Source organism: Sceloporus occidentalis, unplaced genomic scaffold, assembly GCF_023333645.1.
Source record: "Sceloporus occidentalis isolate IW3139 unplaced genomic scaffold, rSceOcc1.0.p SCAF_4, whole genome shotgun sequence".
Taxonomy (NCBI): Eukaryota; Metazoa; Chordata; class Lepidosauria; order Squamata; family Phrynosomatidae; genus Sceloporus; species Sceloporus occidentalis.
The window spans coordinates 48988557-49010422 of record NW_028316984.1 but is presented as its reverse complement, the minus strand read 5'-3'; the positions used below and the strand labels follow the sequence as shown (position 1 = coordinate 49010422).

The following is a 21866-nucleotide window of genomic DNA, read 5'->3' as shown; positions in this document are numbered from 1 at the left end:
TGAAGTTAATTTGATGCCTGTCACCTGACTGCTGTATGTAATGAATTCACTTATGTCCATCTAAGCCACACCATCTGTTCAATGTCACTAGATATTTAATCTTAGCAATTCAATTCATCTTTGCTGTTATAGTGATATATAGATGCCCCCAACCTGTGCCAGGCCATTTTGCTCTCTGATATTAATCATCATCACAATTTCTATAGTGGGCATATTTCTGGTCATCTTTCATTAACAGGAAAAAAAACCGTTCACTTCCTGAACTTTGCAGCTGTCAATTGGTCAAACATATCTAGATACTATATTTTATTTTGCTGGATTGTATCTAAAGTTGTCACATTGAAGTTGTCATAGCTGGGAAAATAACAATAGTGTCAGCAGATAGCACAATATGCAAACCTGCTCATTAGAGGAGAAGCTAATTCCCCAGCTTTTCTTTAATTTATTCTAGTCCATATGTTCCCTGGTTGCTTGCCATCTAATGGCATTTCAGGTAGGAACACACAAAGGCTGGAATCCTGTATGGTGCAGCATAGCATAATAGTTCAACATATCCAACCACTAAAGACTTGTAATATAGCTTCTGATTTCCCCCTTCCATGGCCATTGGGATATAAAGAATGTGCATGCAATCCCTGTATTAATATAAACATGTGTGTTCCATTCATTCAGGTTTTGTCCCCAGTGATGTTTTGCTGAGATTTGTTGTCCAGAGTTCTGGAATCAAGTATCACTAGTATAGTTGTTGATGACACCCAACTCTATTTCTGATTTCCATGTAACACCAAGGAAGTTTGGACCTCATCGTACAGGCCTTGGGGAACGGGCCCGGCGTGGAATGGAAGGGTGCGGGAAGGGAACGGAATGGGGATATCACCTATGGTACTACACACCAGAATGCCACCGATGATGCCGGAAGTTCCCGTTCCATTCATCTGCCAGATTTTTGGGGAACTTCCGACTTCAAAAATTGGCTGGCTGAGTGAGGCTTCGACCTGGGATGCATCCAGGCAGTGGCATCCCAGCTAGAAAGGCGGCAATTTAGGTATGATAACATCTGGCGGCATCCTGGATTCTGAATTCAAGTCAGAAGAGGTAAACTGGCTTATTTATTAATGGTATAAACTCCTTTGTTTCAATTTTCTAAGAGAATGTGCCTAACAGAATCTGAGTGGCTAAGAAAATACAAAGCAATAGATTTTATCTTCTGCCCTTCTTTAAACACACTCTCCATTTGTGGAGTTGCATTTGTGTAGGGAAATCTGCCACCTTGTCAGTTTCATAAGGAAAGTGAGTAAAAGAAATGAAACAATCCTCTTTTCAACAAACAGAAGAAAGAAGGGAGGAATAAATATAATTACCTTGATCCATAAAGAATTAGGCCAGCAGAAAGAAATGGAAGGCTTCTCTCTAGCCGTTCCAATATGTATAAATAATGCTGTACATTCAGAGGAGGGTTTTTTCCACAGATAAAATGAAGACAGAAAGTTTTATGGTTTACTTTAAAAATATTAGGGACAAATTTCTCTAATCTCTGTATGGACACATCTGCACCCTCAGTGATCCAAAACTGAATGGCAAAGCTGGACAGAGAGAAGTGGTAGAAGGTGGAGGAGAGAATTACTCCATCTTTCTACTGCCCTAAAATGTTCTCTTTGCACACTAATAATAATAATAATAATAATAAAATAATAATAGCTTTATATGTATACCACTTTTCCTTCTTGATCAAAGCGGTTCACAATATGGCAATTGTGTGAACATATGTCACAATACAAAACAGTAGATTACAAAAATACATTACATCTACAATTACATCAACAATTTCATAAAATCTAATACATTATACAACAATTTAAAAACAATTGACTGAATTAGACATCCTGATCTTCCTTAGGGTATTCTATCTTTAGAGAGAATCAGGGGGGTATGCTTTCTGAAAAAGATAAGTTTTCAATGCCTTTTTGAAGGCTTTGAGTGTGGGACAAAGTCTAATCTTTTCAGGAAGAGCATTCCAATGAGCGGGGGCCTCATTATTTCCCAGCTCAAAGCTGGAGACAAGGTGGTGCAACCTGACCCTTCCAGACAGAAGGCAAGAAAGAAAGTGTGTGTGGGGGGGTGTAAATGGGTATAACAAGACTTTATAAATAGGAGCATCACTGACAGAGGCTTTGTTAACTGTGCATTTCCTACATTTTTACAATTTCAAAACCTGCCACCTGAAGCAATTGTCTCACTCTAATGACTGGACAGATCCTGATCTAAATCCACAAGCCCACAAGGATCAGTTACAATGCAGGCATACATCTATCTTATATTTCTGTATATCTTTTTTGGTTCACTACTGAGGTTAGTATTCTCTTCCACTTTCCCCAACAACCAAATCCCAGCTCCCTTCAGATTCATGGTTTTGCTATGAAAACCCGTTTGAACACCCATTCTGTGGCTGGTGGACAGTGAAGGAGGGGGGAAATTAAGTATCGGTATGATGCTTGTGGATCCCCACAGAACATGTCACGAGTCTGCGTCTGGCTATTGGATATACCCACATACTGCTCTGATCCTCGCCCAACTCCACCAGCCACAAAAAAATGTTTGCAGTTCCCCACCTACTGAAGGTTTCTATTTATTTCACCCAGCCATCCATTCAAAACAAAGGTGTTCAACTGATGGGTGTTCAACCACTGTCCTTCCACAGAAGGTAGCATCCCAAAAAAATACAGAATAACACCATTGAGATCCTTGTCATCTGTTTCATGTTGTTCCAGCAGCCATTACAACATTTGTGAGTACAAGGTTAATTGAAAGAATGTTTTGTTTTAACTAAGAGATTACTAACTCTCACATTGTTGACTGAGTAAGTGGAAATTATTGCTGAGGTGGGGGAAAAACCTTCCTTACCTAAGGTTATCTAGTGAGCCAATATTTGAACTGCCTGCACTCGGCCACTCAGTTCCACCAGCTCTCCAAATTCACTGGGTTGGGTCACATATAAGGACTTCAGACTCCTGTAATCCCTCTACTTTTGCACCTTCCAATTCCTTTTCTGAGTTCTTGGCTTCAGCAAACTATTGTTTATCACTTCACCCACAGTGGCAAATAGTTGCTTCAGAAACCAAGGTATGGCAGGTATGCAGGAAGCCCACAAGTCATAAAAACAGCCAGGATACAATAGCATTATAAGTACATTTTGGTCTGAAACTTCATGCGTACAAAACCAGAGGTCCTCTTGAAGCCACTGCTTGCAATGACACTTTTGTTGTTGCTTTTCCATTTCATGCTAAACTGAATGCACCTTCCACAGATAAAAAAGAAGGTGAAGAAAGAAAAGAAAAGAAAAGAAAAGAAAAGAAAGGCCTGGGTTATAGTCCCCACTGGGCCAGGAAACTACAGAAACACAATTTCTCTCATCATGACAGGTAAGAAGAGAATGGCATACTCTGCCTTGGGCTCATTTGAGGAAGGGCAAGATATAAATGTAAATCAAGGGAGAAAGAATATTGTAAAACCTTAGGAAGAAATTGTAATGGTTTGAGGTTTCATGTTTATGCTGATACACATAACTAAGGTCCTGCATCAAATGTGTAGCCACTATGTTATAGGTGTGCTTTAACTCCCCATCTGACCCATGAAAACCAACTTAAAAGCTAGACGGCCAGCCAGAGTGATGGAGGTATGTGCTGCTTCAAGATCATGTAACCAGCTCCTTCCAACCAACAAGTGATGCTGTAATGAACAATGGTGAATGATTCCCTCAGAGGTTCCTACTTTTACTCCTCACATCAATGTCCATTGGCAGGAGAGGCCTGGTCATGTCATCCTGCAACACCTTGCTCAGCAGCAGAACAAATGTCCACTGCTCCTGATGGCAGACTGGCTTTTTAGGTAGGTTTCAGGACCATTTGTGGTCATAATAATAGCTTCATGGTCACAAATGAGAATATGAAATAATTACAGTGTCCTATGTCTAATTGACTAACAGCATGAAATCCACACAGACTCTGAGAATCTGCAAGAGAGGTACTGTCATTATTTGTTTATGAAAGACCTAAAGATTATCTTTTATAGTGTAGTTATTTTAAATATTTTATGTGATTTTAGTCAACTGCATTTTATTATTATAACTTCCCAGTTTGTAAACGGTTTGGTTTAACCCTTACCTTAAAAGATAGTATATAAATAAAGAGTAAATTGAATAGATACCTAAGAACATATACTATTTTTCAGGCTGCATCTGCACTGCAGAAATAATGCAGAATTACACCACTTTAACTGTCATGGCTCATTGTTATGGAATGCTGGGATTTGTGATTTTGTAAGATATTTAGCCTTCTCTGTAACAACAAATTCCAATTCCAGGATTCCACAGATGAAGACATGGCAGTCAGAGTGGTGTCAAACTGCATTATTTCTGCAGAGCAGATGCAGCCTCAGTGTCTGCCTTACTAGAATGGCTGGTGTTGTCCAATCCATTATTATCAGAGAGGCAAACTATATTTGAATAAGCTGAAATAATAGTTTTCAGTTCTAATAATAATGTTACTTTAAAAAAAAATAACTACTGCTTCCTACAGGTACTCTGAAACCAGAAATGTTGGGTACTGTTTTTATTTTCATTACAGGGAAAGATGTAGTTATCTGCAAACAGATTCTAATTCCCATCATATTATAGTGACTGCAGCCTAGAGTTAGTTGTAGCTTCACATCCTGCAGGACAAGACCTGTCAGCCTGGGTCAGCCTTGGTATAAAGAAATGTTGGTGGAAGACTGCAGAGATGAACGTTCGATACTCTCAAAAGAGACAAAGGCTTTTTTGCATACTAATATTTACTTCTGTGTTTTTTTAAAAAATGATTTGTTGCCTTGCTCACCCCTCTCCTGATTTGCGGCCATTCTATGATCTGACAAACTATTTAAAATTTCCTCACAAACCTGCTTGTAATTTAAAAATAAAATATTTAATGTACTTTCTTCTTTTATTTTGTACAGCAGTCTATTCATCTCTTGGATGTAGCCTAAGAGGCATGAAAAGGGAGGAAATAAACATCAAGGGATGACGAGGGAGAATGCAGGAGGGGAGCTGAAGTTGGGACAGGAAAACTACACAGCCTGTGGCAGTAGCCAGCATGTCTTATATTACATGCTTTATCAGTATAGAAATTCCATGTGTAGAGATGTCAGAATGAGAAGAGAATTGCAAATTGGTGAGGCCATCCCAGGGCTTCCTGAGATGCCCCTTGAGCTTAGAATGTATCAACAAAGTAGTAACCTGGTGTGTGTGGGGGGGGGGGGGGGAGGGGGGAGTTGAAAAAGCTGGTCAAAATACACAATTGTCTTAAAGTTAGAAACCATCAGTACCATAACTAAGCAAACTCACATAAAATGTCTCTACATTATCCCAATCCAGGGGTGTGTAACTTCTAGGGGATGGAACTCGCCTTGTCTGCAGTGTATTTCTGTGACAGAAGTGGAATACACCACACACACACACGCACGCACAAGCCTCACACATTTCCCCTTTAAAACAGAGGTGGGAAGCTGCCAGAGGGTGAGCCACCACAATGACCCCCATGGGAATATCAAGGACCCCTGATCCTTTTTATCTTTTAAAAAAATGGGGCCAAATTGTAAAAACACTGTAAGAACACATAAATATAGGACACATTAAAATCATCCAACATAAATTAAAATATCCTAATTTAAAAACTATAGACTTCATTCACACTACATAATAAACTGATTTTTGAGTTAAAGTGATGAAGCGATTTAATGCCAAATAGATGTTGACACTATTCAAACCGCAGTCGAATCTGCCCATTTCAGTTTACTCCACTTCACATTCACACTCATGAATAGGATCGAATCAAAATGGAGTTGTGTCACAGGGGTGACTGTGCCACAGGGATCTGAATCCAATCAACAGCACATTCACACTTGCGCTGAATCAATTCATTTTAAAAGATGCAGGGAATGTTGTGGATTTGGGAGAACCAGTTTAACTGGTTTTAGCGCTGCACCCTAGCCTGCTGGAAGAGATTGGCCTTTTATTCTGTTTTAAATTCAGAAAGCGGCTGATGAAAATGTCCTCTGGGTGACAGTTGCCAGCCTAGTCCTGGAGAGTTGAAATAAATGTTCACCAGAGGTTCTGAGTTTACCCCAGAGAGGCCTTTTTTAATGCAAGTCAACCAGAAGTCAACTAATAGTTCATTTATTTTTCTTTTCTTCTTTTTAAAAAAAGTCATTTCCCCAGACCTACGATGTTCCTCAAATGTGGGAAAAGACATTTTTTTGGGGGAGGGGGGAAGAATTTTAGTGATTTATATTTATTTATTTACTTATTTTATTTTTATCCCACCTTTATCCCAAAGTGGGACCCAAGGCGGCTAACAACATATATAAAACACATTAAAACAACAATTAAAACCATACAATTAAAATAGTAAAAAAAATAATAATTTAAAAATAGAAATGTAAAATTTAAAATATACAAAGTTTAAAATAATAATCTAAAATTAACCTCCTCATCCCTCAGTAAAACCACATAGTTACAGCTAGGCTCACACTACTATGAAGTTTCAGGGAGTTAGGGTTAGGGTTAGGGTTTGGGGTTAGGGTTAAGGTTAGGGAGCATGTCTCTATTGTAAACCAGTTGCATGGAAAGTGTGCACCTTGTTTTAAAGGGAAATCATTTTTTTCCTCTCAGAGTTAGTTTCAGCAGTAGCAGCAGTGGCAGGTTTTCTGGGAGTCTGCAAAAATGGGTAGCAGGACACATACAGTCCTTTGGACATTTGTGGCCTATCCCTGTCCTCAGTGGAGGAGGCAATGAGGTGACATGCGATTGACATGTATGGGTGAACCTGCCCTAAATTAGAAAGGAGTCAAAATGTAATTATAAAATTGGTGTGTTTGTATCTCTTTGTCCATTTCATTCTGTGTATACACTTCAAAATAGTTTGTCTCTATTATTTTCACAGAATATAGGCTTTACTTACTTTGGATAAACTGATTTTTCCCCAGTTGACATTTAAATTCCTCCAGATAAAATGACACCCTTCAGAGGATTCTAATAAGTCAGCATGCAATATATGTGCCAATAATCTCAAAGCAATTCAGTCATAATTATTCAGTTAATAAATGATGTGAGCCAGACATAACACTGACAAGAACCATCCAGTCTGGTCAAAAAAAAATCCTATTCATCATTATAGTTACAGACAAAAATCATACATTCAACAGCCCAATAAAAACCTCTTCTAGAGAAGGCAATAAAGAACAAACAAACCTTCTGGGTCATTTCAAAGTCCTGCAGTGGAGGAGCCTTATGTACAGTTTTACACACAGATTTATTTCTTGAGTAATTACAATATGGAATTATAATTTTCATTGCATAGAGTACATTTATATATTCCAGTGAAATGACACCTCTGAGACTTAGTGTCTCCACTTTGACACCAAGAGACAAACAGCTCTAAATTATTGGTGAATCTGGAAATTGACCATGGTATAGCATATTCATGTTGAATAATTAATGCATCTGTTAGATGCATTGTTCTTATGGCTGCAACTGTGTGACATTTTGAAGCTTGACTGAGCATGAAAAACTCTTATTGATACATTTAGATATTTTGTGTGATGTATATCCAACCTTTCTCCCATGAATAGAACAGCATGGAACAAATACATTTAAAATAGATAATGAATAAAACCATAAAAATGAATAAAACCATAAAAACTTTCAAACACAATCCAAACACAGGGGAAATGCAGCACCTACTCAGTTAGAAAACCCTTCCAGAATGAAGAAGACCAGTAGCCAAAGGTCCATGGAATAGGGTTGCCAGGTTAAAAATATTCCAGCCCTGAGATTTCTGGGTCAAAACCTGAGACCTAGGATTAGCCCCTTGCGATGTCATGGATATAGGTCCTGGCAATATCATTAAGCATTATTATGCATTAACCCATCATAGCTCAAGCTTATTATTCATACACACACATAGAGAAGGCATATTTTTAAGTTCTAAATTATGTGTCTTTGCAAATCGCAATGTTTGATTTAAACTAATTTACTTTTGCAAAGTGCAGCAACCTGCACAGCCAGCTAGAAGTCACTCTGAGTGAAAAGAGGTTTGCATGCAGCCTTGGTCTCTGCCTAGAAGTGACATCACAAAAATGGATTATTTGAACTCCCATATGTTATACCCAGAGGTAACCCATGACATTAGGGTCTCAAGGCAGTGTCCTAAAATCTGGCAATCCTACCATGGAAGGCCTTTTGTGCTTGCCAATACAAGGATAACAGAGAAGATTGAACCACCTTAGCCTCCTTCCAGATTATGTGAGCAGCCACAAAGAGAGCCTAAACGTAAAACCTAACATGAGTGTTAAATTGAAAAGTGTGTGTGTACGTATTGCAAACTATGGTGGAAATGAATGGAAAACCACAATAAATCAGCAACGAAGTGTAAAAAGACTTCAGTAGGTCAAATTAAAGTAAAATGTGAATCAGAATAGAGTTAATATCCAAAAGTATTATCAGCAGTTCTTAGCATGCCTCTTTCAAAGAGTTCCTAGGGTATGTAGATACCTATGAAAAAATCAATCTCCCCTTGCAGTTTTCTGGACCCTGCTGAGACCACAAAGCAGTTCAAAGCAACATTAGCCCAACCGCCTACACATTTGACCCTGGTAAACTTGTTTCGTTTCCCCTTCCAAGTATGCATCGACCTATCAGATGATGTCATGATGTCATGAGAATAACAATGTTGAAATTGTTATCTTTCAAGGATATGTCTAACTGGAACCAGAAGTCATCTTTTGTCTAACAAAGAGATAAAGGGTGAAAATTCCATAAACTATTTCCATGAAGGACAACTGGCTGGAGTATTTCTGATCCATGGATGATGTATTCTGTTTGCTGGTTTCCTTTCCACACCTTCTTTGGTAATATCTATATCTACATCTATCTGTCTGTCTGTCTGTCTGTCTGTCTGTCTGTCTGTCTATCTATCTATCTATCGTGTGTGTGTGTGTGTGTGTGTATGATAGAATCTCCTTTAATGGTGATGGTTGTAGTGTACTTCTGTGGAGATCCATATATAGTGTGTACTTCTGTGGAGATCCATATATAGTAGTGATGTAAAATGGGTCTTCCATGGGTGTAAAAGAGTTGAAAGGCTGTTATTTTGGCACCAGGCTAATTTGAGTTATATACTCTGCCTGGTCACTTTGATTTTGCAAAAGAAATAAAGCCTTGGTCCTGTGTTTTCAGTCCTCTGGCTTTTGCCTAATCTTTTGGCTAACATATTGGGCAAAAGGGAATATCTGCATTTTTGCACACTTTAACACAGCCAATAGCCCCTATGGTTTGCCTTCCAATCTATTGGATCACTCTGATTAGATACTTCCCCATCCAATTCCCTTTCCCCGTTTGCTACACCAGCAAATAAGGGAGGGAATTTTAAATGTACATACACATGAGAAAGGAAGAAAATATAAAATTGTACTTCATGTATCTTTTATGTTTGAAAATGTCTAGCCATGAGATCAGCAGTAAGAGTTTAGATTGGGACATCCCTCCTTCTTCTTCCGCCGCCCCTGCTCCATGAGTCATATTCATGGTTACTGCTTTTAGTTCCCCCCCTCCAATGATCTACCTTCTCATTCACTCATTCACCCATGCAGATATCTGCAATGTATGCGTGGGGGGAGGGGGGCAAGGGGAGGTAGTATGTGAGATCTCCATACAAGTGAATGAGTAAATGATGTAGGGGATTGGAGGAGGGAGGAAGAGTAAATGCAATAACCATGAATGTGACATTTGGGTGAAGGGGAGAAAGAGAGAGGGGTGTCCCAATCTAACCCCTCATCACTGATCTCATGGCTGGACATATACTGCAGTAGGAAAATATGATGACACATACCAAGCTGGCCAGACCTCACCAGTTCTGCCCACCAAGGAATCATCCCACTTTCAGCCCCACCAAAGACATCATTATGAAGTGCAGTCCACACACAACATGCTTAGATTTTCTGATCAAGTCCAGAATAAATCCCCACTTATATTCTTCCAGATTAAAGCTCTGAGGTACTGGAAAGGCCCAGATTCAGCCCAAATTGTCTCACATGTCTTCTTGACAGCCCAACGTGAAAACAAGATGAAACCACTTTATTCGGCCTGTTTAGACAAGCTCTTAATGTGCCCGTAGAAATATAGCCAGTGTCAAAAAAGCCTCTTTTCTCATGCCTGGTTTTCCAAAGGTATACATGTTAAATACAGACATGGATGCTAATCCTAAAATGGGGGCCAGCTGAAGTGGAAGGTGTTCCTTCTTGATAGTTTTATATTTTTCTCTGCTCTCAAACCCAGATAGCAGCAGGCTCCATTATGTTTCTCTGCAGTCCCTTCCCCTAGTTTTTCTATTTTAAAACAATCCTGTGTAGCCAGACCTTTATCAAACCTGCAACAAAGCGAACAGGAGGAGTGCTAGTTTTAATAGAATTATTTTTCATGTAGGGAAAAGGAAAAGCCAAATTTGGCATATACTCTCTCAGGACAGTGAGTGTAGAGAAGAGGCACAGACTGTGATGTGAACTGTTGAAAGAACAGGGCTCAAATTTGGCAAAATAGTTTTTTAAAAAAATCTCTTCAAGCCAATGTGTTATGTCAGGCCATGTCTAAAAACATCACATTCAGCTGGTTGTCTAAGCGTATTTCTTCGTGTCATTTTTTTTGGCAGGTTTGTCACAAGAGGGCAACTGATTTTATCCTGGGTCAGTCAGTGACAATTGTGTTGACTCAGCTCTACCTTTCAAAATATCAAAGGGCTTCTTTTACTTCTGTCTAAAATCCAGAGAAGCTGCATTCTAAGTGATATTTTTTTTAAAAAAAAATTCCTTTTCTGTTTTTTTCCATGTATTCTGTTGATGCCTTCTCTGCCATTCTTGTACGGCTGTCAAATGCATGATTTAACTAACAGAGTAGTAAACGTGAAGGGAATTTTAACTATCTCCGTGGAAGAAAGTTAAAACAGGATTGTAATGTACAGGTTTAATACCATATGAGGTCTGCAACAGAACACCATTTATGCTGCTACATCTTGAATTTACATCTTAATTTGGTGGAATGGGGTTCATAGTCATCTTGGTAAGTATATTACTCTGCAGGAGATTTGCTGTTTCAGGTGGCAAGTGGGATGCAAAGCTGCTGTCTAAATCCAAAAAAGCACTCTACTAGTTGAACAATTTTTTCTTCTTCAGGAAATTCAATGGATTATTATCTGAAGCATTAGCCTGTTGACTGGAACACCCAAAATGACAAAGTGGCATGTAGCACCTTAAAGATAACAGATTTATTAAAGCATAAGTTAGCATTATTATAACATAAGCTTATATGAAGGTATATTGTTCACACATGTTGGCCAGGATCCTGCTAGTAACATATATGAGCTTTATTGAATGTTTATGTCTTGTTTTGAAAAGGGTGCAAGAGGTAATTCTCTAGCTTTTTGCAGCCTGTGTAAACCCACTCCTCCAGGTAGTGGCCAAGGCCATGGCACTGCCACTGTGGCAGAAAAAGCATCAGGGACTCCCTCTTCTTCCTCTACAGTTCACCAAAAAGAACAACCAGAGTGATGGAGAGAACAGAGCAATTGCCTTGTAAGCATAGGCTGTAATGTTAATATAGCTCTGCTGAGAAATAAGGGACATGCAGAAGTGTATAGGATGATGTATACTGTGGAGAAAGTAGCAAAACTGGGAAAAAAAAATTCTGCCTCTCTCATAATCCTACATACAACTCAAAGGGGCCATCCACTGAAGCTGAATGGTGGTAGATTTAGGATAATAAAAAGGACTTTAACTGCTTCTGCACTGCAGAAATTATCCTGGTTTGACACCACTTTAACTGCCATGGCTCAATACTATGGAATTCTAGGAATGGTAACTCTGCTCTGGTGTCACAACCAACTATAATTCCCAGATTTCCATAGCATTGAACCATGGCAGTTAAAGTGGTATCAAACAAGATTATTTCTGCAGTGCGGATGCAGACTTTATAATACTGAAGCAGGGACTTCGTAGACTTATATGTTAAATTCAAGACTTAGGGCTTTTTCATATGGGCAAAAGAGATGGGAGCATAGCACGATGCTCCCATCAGTGTCACGCAATTTGGTGAAGATTTTTAGACGACGCCATGCAATATCGCAATAATCCCACCATTATCCCATGAACAAAGAGGAGTTTTCCAGCCGCTTTTCATTCATGGAAGTGCCAGTTGAATGTTGAATCTCACATAAAGAGCTTTTCTGAGAAGTACTAATACATAGGAAAGTCTGAATCCATTAGAATGTTGAGTGGATGGTGAAAGCTTTTAATTTGATGCAAATTAATGTCACTTAAAACAAAACATTGCTAGCCCCCTTTTTTCCATGATTAAGAATAAAACACCACAAAATCATCACCATAGTGAATGATCTCCAAGCTTTTCTAATATAATTAGAGAATATTATTATTACCAGAAAACCTTGCTGGACTCATCTTAATGTCTTGAATAAATATGAAACCTAATTACTGAAAATGGAAATGGCTGGCTCAGAGAATGCTAAGAATTCTGCCTACAGGTTCTCTTCTAAACACTTCTCACTGAGAGATAAAGCTTTCTTTCCTGTTGAATTACTGAGCAATATCTGTATGTTAAAGGCCAAATAACCTTAGCTTTATTGAAACAGAATACAGGAAAAACCCAAGTGGGTAATGTCTTACATCACATTTTATGAATCATGTATATATAGCATTCTGTTTTCCATTGACTGAAAGTATAGTTGTTTCCCTAAGAAATGTAAAATTCAGATTGCTTTCTTTGTTTATTTTAACAGTACACTTAAAATGTGTTACATAGTGTGTGTGTGTGTGTGTGTGTGTGTGTGTGTGTGTGTGTGTGTGTACACTAGGGATGCAAAATATTTACCTATTCATGTATTCACTGAAAATGGCTTTCCCAAAACTTGGAAAATCTGTTCAGGACGAATAACGTAGAGGTGAGAATTTTGCAGATGATGCACACTGGAAAGCCTTCTGCATACAAATACATTAATGTGATTGCTTTACAAATTGTTTTTCTTGCAAAAGATACAGTTTTGCACCCATCTCATGTTTCCGGGGCCATATATGGGTTCTTTTTTGTGCAGAATGGTGCTTTGCATAGACACAAAAAGACTTTTTGCACAAAATCATGTTCTTCTGAACATCGGGGGGGAGGGTGTGCAAAAACCGCAGGTACATTTCTGTAGAGAATGATTTCCTGAAACACCTTGGTATACATGAATACTGGGTGTAAACTGCACAAAAATACTGAATTTGGCAGTAGGGAAAACACTACAGATATTATTTATCCTCACGTACAAAGATAAAGCAATCAAGAATTTACATCACTAATGTACACACACAGGAATAGTTTACATTGTCCCAGATCCCCTGCAACATTATCTTCACAAGAGGTTGTGCAACTGAGTATCAAATGCAATAATACATGTAAGACATTTTTAGAAAAAATATCTGATATTGAACATACTGAGTTCCTCTAGTGCCTCTGACCAAACTACAAAATGGCTGTTAAAGGAGAATAGTAGTGTCATAATTGTGTAGTGTGGACAGGACCCAAGTTAGATTCTACCTGGATTTTCCCCCCAAGTAGGTGTCCACTTGGTACATGAATAGCACTTTGACTAAAAGTTAATCAAACTGCATATACAAATACATTATGTACATATTTACGTTCCATATTTTTTACAAAAGTTTACAAGTGGCTAATGATCAAATACAATAAAGGATAATAAGAGTATTATGAGCACATTTCATGATACACAAGCAGAATACACAAGTCAAAGTAGTCATTTGGTACAGCTTAGTAACACTTGTGAATTGGCCTGATGCACCAGTGGTCTGTATGTTTCACTTAATTTGTAATCCGTTATTCCAATTTGAATTCAGTGTGATATTACTGAATCATGTATTTAGTACAGCAAGCATGTCTGGATTAGATTTTTTGCCTAAACTGTGTACATTAGGCTAAAATGGTGTGTCTGCTGAGACAGGTGCATATTTGAGAGAATTAATGTGGTGATTAGTTCTGGAAGGAAAACAGTGCAATTCAATGAAAAGAAACCTCACTCTGATCAGAACCACCACCACCACCACCACCACCATTCTTGGGGATCTTTCCCATTACACAACTATAGTCATGTATTCCACTACCCTAACAACATCCAATGGGATCCTCGGATTTGCAGTTTAGGGAAAGGCATTTTGGATTCACAGCCAGAGAGCTGTTGTTATTGTTGTTGTTCTGTGCCTTCAAGTCATTTCCAACTTATAGAAGGTTATCGCATGGGGGCAAAACCGTCCCCCGATGTGTTGTAACGAGCATGAGCGCGGGCGCGCATGGAGCGTGATGGGAACCCGATGGGGCCCAGAACCCTAGTTTACCGCACGGTGGAACGCCGCCGCTGCCGCCGGGTATTCCCATCGGGTTCCCGATGTGTTCCAGGAGGCGCCATTTCTGGGAACAGTTTCAAAAGCGTTTGAAACACATCGGGAACCCGATGGGAATACCCGGCGGCAGCGGCGGCGTTCCACCGTGCGGTAAACTAGGGTTCTGGGCCCCATCGGGTTCCCATCACGCTCCATGCGTGCCCGCGCTCGTGCTCGTTAGAACACATCGGGGGACTTTTTTGCCCCCATGCGATAACCTTCATAGTGACCCTAAGATCAACCTGTCATGGGGTTTCCTTGGCAGATTTCCTCAGAGGGGATTTACCATTGTCATCCTCTGAGACTGAGAGTGTCATTTGGCCAAGGTCACCCAATGGGTTTTCATGGCCAAGCCAGAATTCGAACTCTGGTCTCCAAAGTCATAGTCCAACACTCAAACTTCTGCACCATTCTGGCTCTTCTAGTGCCTCTAAACTAGAAAAACCAGTTTCTATAGGATGCAGCCATGGCAATTAAAGTAAAATCAGTAGAATCACAAGGCCATACTTGTGTAGTGAAAGAGCCCCAGGATTTGAATATATCTCTGTCTGGAAATAGCAGTGATTCTTCAACCTTTAAGATGGGGGGGGGGGTTTAGAGGGAGCTTTGGGGAGGAGAAAAGGTCCCAGAGGTACCTCTAGTAGGAAATACTGTATTATGTCCATAGTTTCAGCCCCAATTGATATCAGAACTAAAGAAAAGTGGATAGAAAGACCACTTTATCACTTTCATCTCTGACGCTTTTCCAACTTGGCATGGAGCTCTCCAGGAAACTGATATTGGATGGAAATGGCAAAATTTTATGTTTCCCTTGTGCCCACATAAGCTATAAAGCACAAAGGAAGCCTGATATCTGAGAACAGACTTGATATTCTTTCTCTTCCAATTCCAGACTTCACTTTAGGGCCTGAGTCACTCTGAGGCTTGTAGAGGTGTCATACAAGACATTTTTGGAAGTGCACACTGAACCTTTGGGTTCTGCTGAGATGCTCACATGTATTTCTGGACTCCTGAGGTCAGGAGTGGTATATAACATTGTTAAATATTGTTTTTCATTGCCTCCAGTACTATGGTTTTCTCCCCTTTAGTGACAACTAACCCTTCCTTTGGATATGTTTGTTTCTGAACCAGCCAAGGGCAGTATGTGGTTCTGCCTGGCAGAGGCAAAACTGTCAGAGCTGAAGCTCCAATTATTTCAATACTGAAGAAATGAATCTTGCAATGACATAGGAGGCATGTAGCTTCCTGCAATATTCCAAGATATCTGAATTTCAGGTAATATTATATTACCTGGGTGCTACCTCACAAACTCGCTAAACATTTAGAGTCCTATCATGCAGTGAGATAGTTTGTATTTAAAGATGGGGAAATATGCTCATCTCAACTTCTTCCTCTTTTGAATTTTTTAAACTATAAGGGTCTTTTTCTTTCCCAAAGGTGAAGGGCATTGTTGCATGCGTCCCATTCTCATCACAATAGCACTAGTTATAGGAAATGGAAACATAGATTGTAAGTTTCAGAGCAGCTATTATTGCATATTATTGCACTTTCTTTTGCACTCCTCCTTAACTCCACTTCCCTGCCCTATGCCTTACCCAGAGCGCCTTTCAGTTTTTATTTTATTTTTATTTTTAAAGAATTATGAAGTATATTAATGTGATTTAAGGGTTTTTAAATAGACAAAGGCATAGACAAAAAATAAAGGCAATCATGCCACTTGGGAATAGCGAGAGGGAGAGGGGAGAGTTTGCCAATGCTAAAAGAAACAGAAAATGGCTGCTCCTTTTAGCGCTGGCAAAAGGCGCCCTTGACACCACAGTGGCGGCTTTTTGGCACTTCTTTGGTGCAGCAATTTAAACACTGCACCAACGGAGTGCTGTGATGCCTCCCCCCTGCTGTGTGGTTGGATATGGAGCATGACACCAGCATAGAGATAGTCGTCATGCATGCCTCATGCTCCACACCGGTGTAGAACACCAGTCTGTTTAGCCCTTTATTCTATGCAAATTACACAATGGTTGCTTTGCAAAGAAAAAAGCATTTTCCCTGCAGGAAACAGCTTTCTCCTGTGCACAATATTATACAAATAATATTATAAAATATTGTTCTTTTTCTTGTTGTTATATTTTCTGCGCAAAACAAAGCTGTTCCCTGTGCAGGAAAAAAAACCAATTCTATACAAGACAATCATATGTGAATATTGTACAGAATAAGTTTGGAGTTGCAAAGATTCTCAGCTTTCCAAGATGCTCCGTGTCAGGGTTGTTGTTGTTTTTTTTAACCTTTAAAAACATGGGTTTGGGCCATTTTTCAAATATTATTGAAAATGTTTTCCATCCCTAGTTAGACTGAAATAGGGGTAGGATGGTAGATTCTAATTTGCTGGGAGCTTTCAGGGAGTGGTTAGTGATGAAGTCTAAATGCCGGACTTGGGACAGAGTGGTGGTGTAGTGTCTGCATGATGCATGGCCCAACACTGCTCTGACACCAACCACATGGCAGATGGCATCATGACACTCCTTTGGCGCTGTGTCCAGATGACACGCACCAAAAGGATTGCTGAAAAGCCATGGCGCTGCCAAGTATGGTACCCTTTTCACAAAGGAGCTGCTTTTTGTGGCTCCTTTTTGTGCTGCGGAAAGGCCTGAATGGGGCTGTGGCATGTAGTTGCTGTGGCTTGCAATTGCCATGGCCCCGATCCAGCTAGGAAAGGGGCAGCATTTCACTGCCCCTTGGGAGCTGTCTGTATAGCCCCTATGGCTAAGAAAAGAGTTCAGGCTAATGCTTACACTGAATTTAAAATAAGTTGTTACATTGAAATAAGTATAGATCCAGCTTACATATTTGTTGTTTGAACCTTGTGTTGTTCAATGAATCTTTGCTGTGGTTTGCTTTTACATCTCTACCTGAGAAATCTTGGATGTTACCATACTGCAAAATGAAAGCAGTTTGGCACCACTTTAACTGCCATGGCTCCATTCTGTAGAATCTTGGGATTTGTAGTTTGGAGAAGTGTCCAGCCTGGTCTGTCAGAGAGGTCTGGTGCCTCACCAAACTACAAATCTCAGGATTGTGTAGGATAATGAGAATTAAAGTGGTGTCAAACCAGTGTGGATATACCACTTGAGATAAAGATTTCAAAGGAAAGAAGTTGTCATAAATTTAGAGCCTCCAACCCAACATAAAGCACATATCCTTGTGAAGTGGCTTAGCCATCTTGTTGTTATTATCCTTCAATGACTCTGACCTATGCCAACCCTATCACAGGAATTTCTTGGCAAGATGTATTTAGAGAAGATTTGCCATTGCCATTCCACTAGATTGTAAGTTAAATTTGTAGCACCACTAGACTGTTAGCCTGAGGGCAGAAAAATGTCTAATTAAGCATTTGTAAGCCACTCTGAGAGCCTTTATGGCTGAAGAGGTGGACATAAATACTCCTAATAAATAAAATAAAGTCTACTAGAGCTTAGAGATCAGGACTTGTCCAAGGTCACCCAGTGGGTTTCTGTCAATGAGCGATGATTTGAACTCTGTTCTCCTTAGTCTGCCACTGAAGTCACTGGACTATGTTGGCTCATACAGTAGCTATCTTAGGGCCCAAATATTGAACCGAGGGAGTGATATAAAGGTTTTAGGGTCAAGGTGGGTAAGAGGAGCCCAGGGTACGTGTCACTGAACAACCCAGAAAGGGGATCTATTACAAGGCCTTTTAGGAGTTCAGCCCTCTGCTTGGTAGGACAAATCTGTCTGTTTCATTTTAGTCAAAGTTTCCATATCTCAAATTCTTCCCATCTCAAATATAAATAAATATGTAAATTCTGATAAATTCATATAGGAATGAAATGAAATTGCAATATATTCTTTATCCCTACTAATACTCATCAAATGACTCCATTAGAACAATTCAAGAAGGAACCTTTACTGTCATGGAAACTGCAGCAACCACATGTATTCAGCTGCACTTGGAAGCCCTGGTTCTCTCAAGGGGACATGCTGATCAGATTTGTCCATTTGTCAGTTCCCTGGTACTACATGGACTCCCAAGGTGTTCACATGGGACATCCAGCAAATGTAAACCAACCATAGAGAAGAGGTACATGGGTTTTGATTTGTTTGTTTAGGATTTTTTGGACATTTTATGCTGTGTTATATAACTCTTTGCATTTGTAATTGCAGACATTCCTTCACGGAAACAGTTTTGTTTGCCAGGTGCATTGTCCTTAACAGCTTATCGTTTGGAACAGAAAGGAATATTTGCAATGCTTCTGGAAAGCTCCAACAGAAAGTCTGGGGGAAAGGGGCATTTTATCAGACAACAGAAGTAATCAGAATTTAGCATATGTGCAACTAAAAGGGCTTACTGGCACCAAATGTGTAAGGCGCATATTGAACTTTGCTGTAATAATACATATGATTTTTCATAAGGCTTTAGTGTAAAGGCTGTCAGTGAACTGCCAGGTCCTTAGTGAATAGGATAAAAAGAAAAATGAAAAAAGCCCAGCCCACGTCCAAAGTCTAATGACTTCGCTATCCACAATTTTCTTGCCCCAATTTGTAATTGAATTTGGCTTCCATTATTATATGTAAGAAATTGTTTCCTAACCTCTAGAAATAACATGATTGCCATTTTGTGATTGTAAGGGGCTTTGAATACCTTTCTGACTGCTTTACGCCAACAATCTGGAACAAGCTAAAGTGCAGAAAATCACTCCTGGTCTGAATAGAATTTTCATGCATTATGGGACTAGCTGGCAATAAAAAAATCATTACCCTGTCCTCACTCAGAGGAAGAAAAACCCAAAATAATGGCTTGTCAGGCTGCTTCAAAGGAGGCCCCTTTGCATCCGGTTGCCCCAGAGAATTTTCTATCCATTTCTTATGCACTTTCTTTAGTGGGACTCACTCATGTATGAGATCTTCTTAAGACTGAAGCCTTAAATATTTACTTTAACCTTAGGATGAGTGAAAAACCTGAAGATAAAAACATGTAGTATTTGGTTCCACTTGCTGTAGACCAAGGATCTTTTCACACAACACACTTATGGCACTATAATTCCAATTCAGTTGTCATGGTTATATCCTGTGGAATCCTGGGAGTGGTATTTTAGGGAGGTGGCTTTTTTAAAAAAAACTTTATTAATATATAAAAATGTACAAATATTATTATATCAATACATCTCCATTCTTATTCCCTTATACATCAAATATTAAATAGGGAGGTGGCTTTTGAATTCTCAGCCAGAGTATTGATCCGGTTCCTCTGAACAAACTACAGACCCCAGGATGTTGCCATGGAAGTTAAAGTGGAGTCATAGTGCTATTATTTGTGTACTGTAAAAGCATTCCTGGACATTAGAATCATAGAATCATAGAGTTGGAAGAGATTTCATGGGTCATTCCTTCCATGGAGGAATACACAATCAAAGCACCCTCGGCAAATGTCCACCCAACCTTTGTTTTAAAAGCTCCAAAAAAGGAGACTCCACCACTCTCCAAGAGAGCATGTTCCACTGTCAAACAGCTCTTACTGTCATGATGTTCTTTCCTATGCTGAGGTGGAATCTGGTCCTATTCTCTGGAGATGCGGAAAACAAACTTGCTCCATTTTCATTATGATATCCTTTCAATTATTTAAACAGGGCTATCATATCACCTCTTAACCTCTTCTTTAGGCTAAACATACCCAGTTCCCTAAATCCCTCTTCAAAGGGCATAGTTTTCATATGGTTGCTTGTCCATATTACTGGAATGTCAGGGTATTTGTCAGATTTGTTTATGCACCAGAATTATGCATCAATGATTTCAGAGTTAAACATTAAAAAAAAAATCCAAGCCCTTGGCATCCTCAAAACCTTACTTGTCACTAGACCGTTGGTAATTTTCTATAATATAAATGATTCTGTTGCTGCTAGGAACAAAGGGGCTGTGCAGACCACCCCTTTTAGAGCCAGATTGGAGCTACTGCCCCAATCTGGCCTTTCTGCAGTGCAAAAAGGAGCCGCAAAAAGGAGCTCCTTTTTGCACCCTGGAAAGGGTGCCATAGCTGCCATGCCACAGCTTTACAGTGCTCCTTTGGCACTGCGGAATCTAAACACAGTGCCAGAAGAATGTCGTGATGCTGTGTGCCATGTGGTGTGGTGTATAATGTCATGTCACCATGGTGGCAGAGTCAGGGTGTGCGTTGTGTGGTCATCCTGCCCCGACTCCACCCCCAAGCTGGCCTTAATGCAACACCTAATGAAAGAAAACACAATAGTCTACTTTTAAGCACATGAAACCCAGTGAGGCATATTCACCTGGAGGACTATAGAATATATCTACACTACACAGGTATATACACACCACACTACACAACTGCACATAATATTAATACTTATTATTATTATTATTATTATTATTACCCGCCTCTCCCTATGGATTGAAATGGGAAACAACAGCAATTAACAGACACACCACATCAGATAAAACACATCAGTTACAATACACATCAGTTTAAAAGGACAAATAAGATATACATATATTAAAACAATCCACATTTAAAATTCATCATTTAAAATTTACAATTTAAAAGCAATCTGAATAAGTCTGCCAGAAGAGACTGGACTTTAAAGCTCTTTTAAATTCAGACAGCATTTTCAGCTGTCAAATCTCTTCTGACAGGTTATTCCACAGTCTAGAGGCAGCTGAAGAAAAGTCCTCTGGCTGACAGTCACCAACCTAGTCCTGGCTGACTGGAGTAAATATCTGCCAGAGGATCTTAGCGTACAGGGCAGATTATACTGGAGAAGGTGATCCTGTAGGTAACCTGGACGCAAACCAAACACCGTGGAGTCACTGTGTAGTCTAATTCTCTGCTAGAGAGTTCTACTACTGTAGTTCAGAGAAATGTGTGTTAGAACTCTCCAGCAGAGAATGTTAGGTGTCTCGTGAAACGAAAAAAATCCTAGGATTCTGTACCATGGAGACACAGGAATTTAAATAGCATCCAACTGTAGGTATGTTGTTAATGTCATTGGGAGGATTACCAAGCATGGCTCGAATTCACTTGGGGACTTATATCTTCATAAATGGACGTAACATCTGAGGAAGATAGAACTGAGCAGTTCCATAATGTAAGTATTCATCAAGGGCCTGCTATTACATAACTATGTAGGGAAGTCAGTGAAGTGACTGATGCAAAACAGGACCAATGAGCAATGGGACTGATGCACATTGGGAACAGTGTACAATGGGACTGACATGCATTAGGACAATGGCTAGGGAATGCTGATGTGGATTGGCAGAGTCCAGTGCTCATCAGGAAAGTCTTGTTGGTGCCCTGGTATACATATTTT

The 21866-nt window shown here is 39.6% G+C and overlaps 1 protein-coding gene across 6 annotated transcripts in view; it reads left to right on the top strand.

The window, feature by feature from the left end:
• Positions 1-21866, top strand: part of GALNT13 (polypeptide N-acetylgalactosaminyltransferase 13) — a 360918-nt gene that overhangs the window by 322227 nt on the left and 16825 nt on the right. The window contains exons 15-17 of one of the 6 annotated variants that reach the window (XR_016280867.1): positions 3305-3419; positions 8784-8940; positions 10737-10821. The exons of 1 other annotated variant lie outside the window; for it this stretch is intronic. The gene's annotated coding sequence lies outside the window, so the exon portion shown is untranslated. Of the gene's footprint in view, positions 1-789; positions 1046-3304; positions 4040-8783; positions 8941-10736; positions 10822-21866 lie in introns of those variants that run through there. 4 more of the 6 variants (XR_016280866.1, XR_016280869.1, XR_016280868.1 and 1 more) reach the window with 4 other exon arrangements.